The following is a 9,712-nucleotide window of genomic DNA, read 5'->3' as shown; positions in this document are numbered from 1 at the left end:
CAACCACACAGGAATGACTGGCCGTTGTGACTTATCACACAGACATTCCCAAGCCAAGATGGACATGTCAGGAAGGTTGAAGTTAAGATTTCTAAACAGGGTGAAGTAAAGTCATTTCTCAGACCCATATCGGACTTGATTTTACTTGTGTCCAATGACGCTGTATTTTATATGATGTTTACTATTGTATGGTAATGTTATATTATTCTTGTTGTTTTCAGTTTTACCGCATATCACATGTGTCATTCACGTGTATATTAAAATCTGCAACGTGCCAATAAAAGACAGACAAGAAACAGCAGTCAATTATTGTGTGCGCAGAAAAGGGTTATCTGCCTGGATAGCTACCCATAGACTCCGGGAGTATGGGGGGCGAGGCCAGGACACATATACATGACTCTGTGGTGCAGCGGTAGCAGTAGCGAGTTTGACTCGAGATCAGAAGGTTGCATGTCAAAGCACGTTATGGTCAACTGAGATTTAATAAACAGTTACGTATTCAACTCACAACTGGGGCCAACTGAGATATAAGCAGATACTTTCAATTTGTTTAACTACTTGCTGACCAGCAGAGCCCCCCATCCCAAAGTACCTATTTTCCCCATGTTGAGGGCATGCGACCTGGTATGGTTCAGGTGTGGGAGTGCTCGCTCTTCCCCTCCCTAGGCTTCATGCTCGAGTAAGGGTCTGGTATGGATTTTAGGGAGGGACCCATCTGAATCCATACTAGGCCCGAAGGGCCTGTTATGGACCATGGGGAGACCCCACACTTTTTTTTTTTTTAATTCAGCTATCATTCATTCATGACTCATCGGTTGTTAAGGATGCGGCGGCCGCTCCTTAGCAACCAGCAATGTACAGTGTGTTTACAGTGTGTTTAAAGAGAAAAAAGTAAAGCTCAAAATGCATGAAAACTACATACAAAAAGGCATAAAATAGGAGGGTTTAAAAACGCACGGCAAAACATGCCTGAAAAATGCATCAAGTGCAGCCACATAGATGTGAACCTAGACTTATACAACCTTTGCTGGACAAAGATCTTGCATACATTACAATGCACTCCATGGGCTGTTGAGCAGACAAGTAATCACCACACACTTCTGAGATCTCACAGGCTATTCTACACGTTAGAATCCTTGCGTTAATCACTTTTTCCACGCACGACTTTGGGTGGCTTGTCACCACCTGCAGTGTTAGCTGACTGATATGTAGGTCTCCATTCACATTTCCATCTGGCAGATCTGCTATCTAACCAGGGCTGGACTGGGAATAAACTGGAGAGCACGGGGGGTGGGGGGGTGGAGAACACTGGAGAGGGTAGAGAGAGCTGGGGCGAGCTTGAGAGCATTGGGAGGCTAGAGTACACTCGGGGGCAGAGAGCACTGGGGGAGAAGGGGAGAAGGGGCGACAAAATAAGTTGGATAGGAGGAGAAGCGGGGGCAGCTGCATATAGAGGAATTGATCTTTCAATATTCCTCCTGCAGCCGCTGAATGCCTATGGGAGGGAGAGCAGAAGAATCAGTCATTCAGCAGCTGTAGGAGGAATATGGAAAGATCAATTCCTCTATATACAGCTGCCCCCACTTATCCTCCTATCCAGGTGCACAGGGGGGCTGCACGGCCACTTACTTTCTCTCTGGGCAGCCAGGCAGCATCAAGAAATTGGAGCTCCTTCCTCTTCACAGTCATGGGGACCGCTGAGCTGAATAGGCAGTGCGGAGAGGCAATGCAGGCTGAATGATCAGCCCAGTTACCTCAGCTGCCTTGAGACCCCACATTGACATGCTGCACACACGCCTTGCAGAGATGGTACCTGGAACCGGGTGCTGTCATCTGGGTGCTGCCACCACCTAGAGTCCTTTGCTGTCTCTCTCCCCACACCTGCTGCCACTGGACACTCCATGAAGGGGCTGCTATGGGCCCAGTGCCCCCGGGCAGTACTCAATCAGCCAGTCAGCCTCTGGGCCATAGACTGCCAGCGAGAGGTAGGGTGAGCCGCCGGCGCCATAATCAGTGATTGATCACAGGCAAATTAGAAGGCCTAGAGGTCCCTGTGAGTGTGAGGCCTTCAGTGACCGCCTAATATGCCTAATTATAGAGCTGCCTTTGTATGAACTCTTAACTTAGGACACAGAAAATACTTATTCATTTTGTAACTGAATATTTATAGGACAGTGCATAAAAATATGCACAATGGTACAAATAGTGGAGTTTGGAGTGTGACTGTTTGAGGTTGTGGACAGGTGTCTTTTATACTGATAACAAGTTCAATCAGGTGCCATTAATACAGGTAATGGGTGGAGGACAGAGGGGCCTCTTAAAGAAGAAGATACAGGTCTGTGAGAGCCAGAAATCTTGCTTGTTTGTAGGTGACTAAATACTTATTTTCCACCATAATTTGCAAATAAATTCTTTCAAAAATCAGACATGTGATTGTCTGGATTTTTTTCCACATTTTGTCTCTCATAGTTGAGGTCTACCTATGATGACAATTACAGGCCTCTCTCATCTTCTTACGTGGGAGAACGTGCACAATTGGTGGCTGACTAAATAGTTTTTTGCCCCACTGTAAATAAAAATCCACTGTCGTTGAGTGTAAAGAGTCCATGTTCCAAGAAATGGCATCACCCACAGTATAAATATGACAAGCATGACACCACTCTGGTACCAGACAGCTGAATCTTATAGCATCACAACATACAGTGAATTTACGGGTTCATATGTAGGATAAAAGAGAAGCAGCTCTTCATAGTGTAGTATGTTAATTCAATATGGTTTTATTACGTAAAAAGCATACAGGGTACTCACATTTGGAGAATTAAAAGAAGCATTTAAGGAATACAAAAAGTCCTTGTTTAACATTTGTTTCCAACAAAATGGCCGTGGTCAGCACATGTATAACATACTACACTATGAGGATTCGGAACTACTTCTCTTTTATCCTACATATGAACCTGTGGATTCACTCCATGTTATGACCCTATGAGATTCAGCTGTCTGATACCACAGTGGAGTTGTGCTATAGTGGATTTGTCATGCTTATCTGAACCCCTATAACCTAGTGGTCCATTTTCTGTGGTAAGAGGCCTGGTGTGTTGGTGTGTGTTGGAGGATTTCATAGTTCACCTCAGCTTTTCATATTTACACTGTGAGTGATGCTATTTCTTGGAACATGGACTCTTTACGCTCAATGAAAGTGGATTTTTATTTACATAGTTTATGTTTGTATTTCTAGCGCTGCATATCTTTATACATTTTTTTAAATATTGTTACCTATATTTTATGCTAGCTGCTGAATAAACATTAGTGCAGTGATTAATTTTATTTATTGTAAGGTAAGTATAACATGTTTGTTATTTTTAATCACACTTTACAATCACTTTAAGGTTAACTAGGTTTGTTTTAATTTAAAGCATTATAATCTAAAACTAATCTATGCACACATATAATAAGTGTGCATAAACACAAAACAAATAGATTTCAACAACAATACATATGATAAAAGTGAAGAATATATTCAAAGTCCAGTGATGTAAATTTCTTCAATGTGCATTTACTCTATGAGGAACAACAAATGACCCATTGAAATAAAATATTGCACCATGCCCCAGTGAAGTGAATAAATCTTGCAGGGACGACTAAACATCTTGTGCCCTCCACCACAGGTAAAAATGTCCTCTTACCAGATGGTATTGATCCCTTTAAAAGAGATCAATCAAGCGAGCATATAGATAACTACCTTCTACACATCCACTAGAATTCACAGCAAATGACCCACTTGTACACTTCAGCGACTCCTAAGGTCAGCATACCAGGCCAGACAGCATCATCATTCATAAGAAAAAAACAGAGGCTGCACATAGTGTAAAACCGCTAAATCATCTTTTATAAAAAAAGTGACAGGTACTTACAGAGGTAGATAGAAAAACGGCAGATAAGAGCACCTCACCACCATCAATTCGGCAGGCTTGATGATGTCATCGATCAAGCCCCGCCAAACGTGCTTCGTCATCAAACAGTGTCGTCAGAGTAACAGGTGCTCTCAGGGGAACTGTTGCATTAAGCAGCTGATTATTATTTTTGTCCCTTGGGGACTGTTAGGCTTTTAGGCTAGGTTCACACCTATTCATTTTGCAGTGCGTTTTCAGTTTTGCACAAATGCACTACAGTCCATTTAACATGGTTTCCTAAGGATCATGTTCACATGTGTGCGTTTTCAGCTGGTGCGTTTTTTGGGAAGGGTCAGGGACTTTTTTTGCCTGCAGCAGGTTGCATTTTTGGTTCCATAGACTTCAATGGTAACGTAGCAGTAATGTATAAAAAACCCTTGTGTTTTTTATGTGTTTCCGCTGTGTTTATGCTGGCTTCTCCTGCTTCATGCCTGTTCTCATAACAGACACCTCTCAAAAACACAAAATGCATTAAAAGCACATTAAAAAATGTATCAAAAAAGCTTGTCAAAAAGATGCAAAATACCTCGGTAAAACACATCAATCAGCCTCCATAGGTGTGAACCTAACCTTATGCTTATGTAATTAATATTGGGTTGCATGCAATGCTTGAGCTATGGGGGCTTGAACAGGTGGTGACATATAAACTTGGGCACCTGTTACAGTAACCTGGTTGTTACCTTTATTAGCCTCTAATACAGTGATTCTCAACCAGGGTTCCTCCAGAGGTTGCTAGGTGTTCCTTCAGCATTGGGCAATTTCTGCCTCTCAGATAAGTTCCCACTGACACCATTGATCTTTTTAGCTACCTGTAAGGAGGTAATTCTTCTCAATGATCACAAATGTAAGGACCACTGACCATCACACTAGTGTATCATGCGTTGTAGATTTCTAAAATTTATCAGCGGTTCCCTGAGACCGGAGAACTATTTCAAGGGTTCCTCTGTGTTGATAAGGTTGAGAAAGGCTGCTCTAATAGGTCACATCCTGCTCAAGATAAGACGTCTGCATTAGTGATGGACGAACTTCCGACGGGACGTTTCGCGAAAGCGAAATGCGAACGGACCCAAACGTTCGCGAAACCGAACGTTCGCCGCGGGCCCCATTGACTTCAATGGGAGGCGAACTTTGCAAACCTTCATGTCGAATTTGCGGCCACGTGGTAATTATTAGGGGGTAAAACGTAGTCCCACCATCTGGACAATGACATAATACATGTATGAGGTGAATTTGGGATCGATAACTACAAGCATTTTTATTTTATTTGGGAAATTGTTCTAACAATTCAGGACTATGGAGCTAATGAAGGCAATGGAGGAGAGGGAAGGTCAGGGACCAGGGTAGGCAAAGAAGAGGGTGCAGGAGATGATCACCAGCAGCGTGACATACCGGAATGACACATGCACCGTGATAGAGGCATCTGACAGCAGCACCGTAATACAGAGCACTGACAGCAGCACCGTGACATACAGCGCTGACAGCAGCACCGTGACATACAGCGCTGACAGCAGCACCGTGACATACAGCGCTGACAGCAGCACCGTGACATACAGCGCTGACAGCAGCACCGTGACATACAGCGCTGACAGCAGCACCGTGACATACAGCGCTGACAGCAGCACCGTGACATACAGCACTGACAGCAGCACCGTAAGCAGCCCCAGGAGGAAGTCAGCACAGCACAGGGATGGTGTGATCCCCTCATAATAAGAACCCCCAGGAGGAAGTCAGCACAGCACAGGGATAGTGTGATCCCTTCATAATAAGAACCCCCAGGAGGAAGTCAGCACAGCACAGGGATATCATAAGCAGCCCCAGTAGAAATATGACACCGCTCAACCTCTTCAAAGAGGAGGGTAGGGGCTAGTGATGGACGAACTTCCGACGGGACGTTTCGCGAAAGCGAAATGCGAACGGACCCAAACGTTCGCGAAACCGAACGTTCGCCGCGGGCCCCATTGACTTCAATGGGAGGCGAACTTTGCAAACCTTCATGTCGAATTTGCGGCCACGTGGTAATTATTAGGGGGTAAAACGTAGTCCCACCATCTGGACAATGACATAATACATGTATGAGGTGAATTTGGGATCGATAACTACAAGCATTTTTATTTTATTTGGGAAATTGTTCTAACAATTCAGGACTATGGAGCTAATGAAGGCAATGGAGGAGAGGGAAGGTCAGGGACCAGGGTAGGCAAAGAAGAGGGTGCAGGAGATGATCACCAGCAGCGTGACATACCGGAATGACACATGCACCGTGATAGAGGCATCTGACAGCAGCACCGTAATACAGAGCACTGACAGCAGCACCGTGACATACAGCGCTGACAGCAGCACCGTGACATACAGCGCTGACAGCAGCACCGTGACATACAGCGCTGACAGCAGCACCGTGACATACAGCGCTGACAGCAGCACCGTGACATACAGCGCTGACAGCAGCACCGTGACATACAGCGCTGACAGCAGCACCGTGACATACAGCGCTGACAGCAGCACCGTGACATACAGCACTGACAGCAGCACCGTAAGCAGCCCCAGGAGGAAGTCAGCACAGCACAGGGATGGTGTGATCCCCTCATAATAAGAACCCCCAGGAGGAAGTCAGCACAGCACAGGGATAGTGTGATCCCTTCATAATAAGAACCCCCAGGAGGAAGTCAGCACAGCACAGGGATATCATAAGCAGCCCCAGTAGAAATATGACACCGCTCAACCTCTTCAAAGAGGAGGGTAGGGGCATATAGTACGGTGTGCTTTTTTGGGTCAAGGAAGTGAGCAGACTGTACGTCAGTCCCTATACCGCTGAAGGACTGCTGCAGTATAGGGCAGCGGTCAGCAGTGGTGCACGTCAACCCTATCTATTGTGGACCTATAGCGGTCCTTACAGAACAGCAGACTGTACCGCACTCAAGCCTATGTACCGTAGCACCCTATACCAAGTTACCAGTCCTTATAAGAACTTTTGTGGACCAAGCAGGTTGTGTATTAGTGTTTAGCAGACTGTACGTCAGTCCCTATACCGCTGAAGGACTGCTGCAGTATAGGGCAGCGGTCAGCAGTGGTGCACGTCAACCCTATCTATTGTGGACCGATAGCGGTCCTTACAGAACAGCAGACTGTACCGCACTCAAGCCTATGTACCGTAGCACCCTATACCAAGTTACCAGTCCTTATAAGAACTTTTGTGGACCAAGCAGGTTGTGTATTAGTGTTTAGCAGACTGTACGTCAGTCCCTATACCGCTGAAGGACTGCTGCAGTATAGGGCAGCGGTCAGCAGTGGTGCACGTCAACCCTATCTATTGTGGACCGATAGCGGTCCTTACAGAACAGCAGACTGTACCGCACTCAAGCCTATGTACCGTAGCACCCTATACCAAGTTACCAGTCCTTATAAGAACTTTTGTGGACCAAGCAGGTTGTGTATTAGTGTTTAGCAGACTGTACGTCAGTCCCTATACCGCTGAAGGACTGCTGCAGTATAGGGCAGCGGTCAGCAGTGGTGCACGTCAACCCTATCTATTGTGGACCGATAGCGGTCCTTACAGAACAGCAGACTGTACCGCACTCAAGCCTATGTACCGTAGCACCCTATACCAAGTTACCAGTCCTTATAAGAACTTTTGTGGACCAAGCAGGTTGTGTATTAGTGTTTAGCAGACTGTACGTCAGTCCCTATACCGCTGAAGGACTGCTGCAGTATAGGGCAGCGGTCAGCAGTGGTGCACGTCAACCCTATCTATTGTGGACCGATAGCGGTCCTTACAGAACAGCAGACTGTACCGCACTCAAGCCTATGTACCGTAGCACCCTATACCAAGTTACCAGTCCTTATAAGAACTTTTGTGGAACAAGCAGGTTGTGTGTTAGTGATTAGCAGACTGTACGTCAGTCCCTATACCGCTGAAGGACTGCTGCAGTATAGGGCAGCGGTCAGCAGTGGTGCACGTCAACCCTATCTATTGTGGACCGATAGCGGTCCTTACAGAACAGCAGACTGTACCGCACTCAAGCCTATGTACCGTAGCACCCTATACCAAGTTACCAGTCCTTATAAGAACTTTTGTGGAACAAGTGAGTTGTGAATGTTTAGCAGACTGCAGCAGAAGGGCAGCAGTCAAGTATAATATCCTTTCTATATTTGGAAGAAAGAATATTATACATGTACAAGCCTATTACTGTACCACTGATACCAGTCCTGAAAAGAACCTTTGTGGAACTAATAATAACAGCAAGTCTTTAAAATTACCCTCACTGCCTGACAACACTGCTTCCTTCCTGTCCCTATACAAATTGGCAAAAAAAGAGAACGATTAGTGGTTACTGGAACAGCTCTTTTGTGGACCTTGATAGTAACAGCTAATGATGATGATGATGATGATGATGATGAAAGACTAATCTGGCTGTCCCTGTAGCATACACCGTCCTTTCCCTTTCTCTAAACTAACAAAAGACACTCAGGCTGCTGCAAGAATCAGCAGCACAGCAAACCTATCAACACCTAACACCTATACCAGTCCTGAAAAGAACTTTTGTGTACCAAATAGCTAGTGGTTTATCTCTCCCTACTCCACACAGGAACCTGTCCCTATCGTAACAGAAGAAAGAATGTAAAATGGCCACCGGATCGGGTGTATTTATAGGTTAGGGGGAATGTCCAAGTGTCCATGTGCTGTCATGTCTCAATTGGCTGTCCTGTATCACATGATAAACGTGTCACCAAAGGTTAAAGTTCTTGTATACATTAAACACGTAAGTCCGCCGCGGCGAACGACGGAAAAAGGCGTTCGAACGTGCGGACCGCGAATGTCGGAAATTCGCCGCGAAACGACCGCCGGGCGAAACGTTCGTCCATCACTAGTCTGCATGCAATAGAGTGAACGAGTGGCATTTTTATACACAATTGTGTGTTTTTTATATTGGTGGGGCAATGTGGTTAAGTATAATTTTTTTAATAACAATTGAAATTTAAAAAATATTTTGTACTAATAAACTCAATATTTTGTCGAATATAAAGTCACGGTGACTGTAGACAGGGTTCTTTATCATTTTGTTCCTGGTTTTCGATTGGTATACATTTTGACATAGAAGCAACCTGTTATGGTAACATCATATCAGAAGATCACATTTTTAAATGATATTGACTTCAGCATAGGAACAAAAGAAACCCAGTCGACGAGGATGGGATTCGAACCCACGCGTGCAGAGCACAATGGATTAGCAGTCCATCGCCTTAACCACTCGGCCACCTCGTCAAGGTGATAGGCTGCACCAAAATTTTGGAATTTTTTTAAAGTAAAAAACTGACAGGGGCTAATTCTTTTCTGGAAACATATGATTTCCTATTCTGTGTGGTCACATTCACAAACATCCAAAGAGGAGAAGCATGTAGGCAAGGAAATCATTGTCTGGTATCTTGTATTTTTAGAGACAGAAATCAATTTTGTCTGAGGTTATGGAGGAGGATGTCATCAAACTACTACCTCCTGCTCCTCTAAAGCATTAGGAGAAAAAGGTGAAAAATATTACAGTTTAAAAAAGTTTGCTTCAAGAATTTACATAGCTTCTATGGAGATCCAACCAAAACCTTGAAGAAATTAGTAAAGTGCTAACCAGCCAAAGTTTGCTGTTTTTTTTAATAACCTATGAAGAAAAGTTACAAATGACTATAAATAAGTACCACTGGAAGCTCTTTAACCTCTTGAGATCCGCGCTATAGCCAAATGACGGCTACAGCGCGGACCTCCTTTGCCGGGC

At 44.7% G+C, this 9,712-nt stretch overlaps 1 non-coding gene across 1 annotated transcript; it reads right to left on the bottom strand.

Moving 5' to 3' along the window:
- Positions 1–9,128: 9,128 nt before the first annotated feature.
- On the bottom strand, positions 9,129–9,210 carry TRNAS-GCU (transfer RNA serine (anticodon GCU)). Its single transcript has one exon. It is a non-coding gene; the product is annotated as a tRNA-Ser (tRNA).
- Positions 9,211–9,712: the final 502 nt, after the last annotated feature.

Source organism: Lithobates pipiens, unplaced genomic scaffold, assembly GCF_037356315.1.
Source record: "Lithobates pipiens isolate NorthernLeopardFrog02 unplaced genomic scaffold, aLitPip1_a1.2 Scaffold_8, whole genome shotgun sequence".
Lineage (NCBI taxonomy): Eukaryota > Metazoa > Chordata > Amphibia > Anura > Ranidae > Lithobates > Lithobates pipiens.
This window is presented reverse-complemented; position numbering and strand designations above follow the sequence as displayed.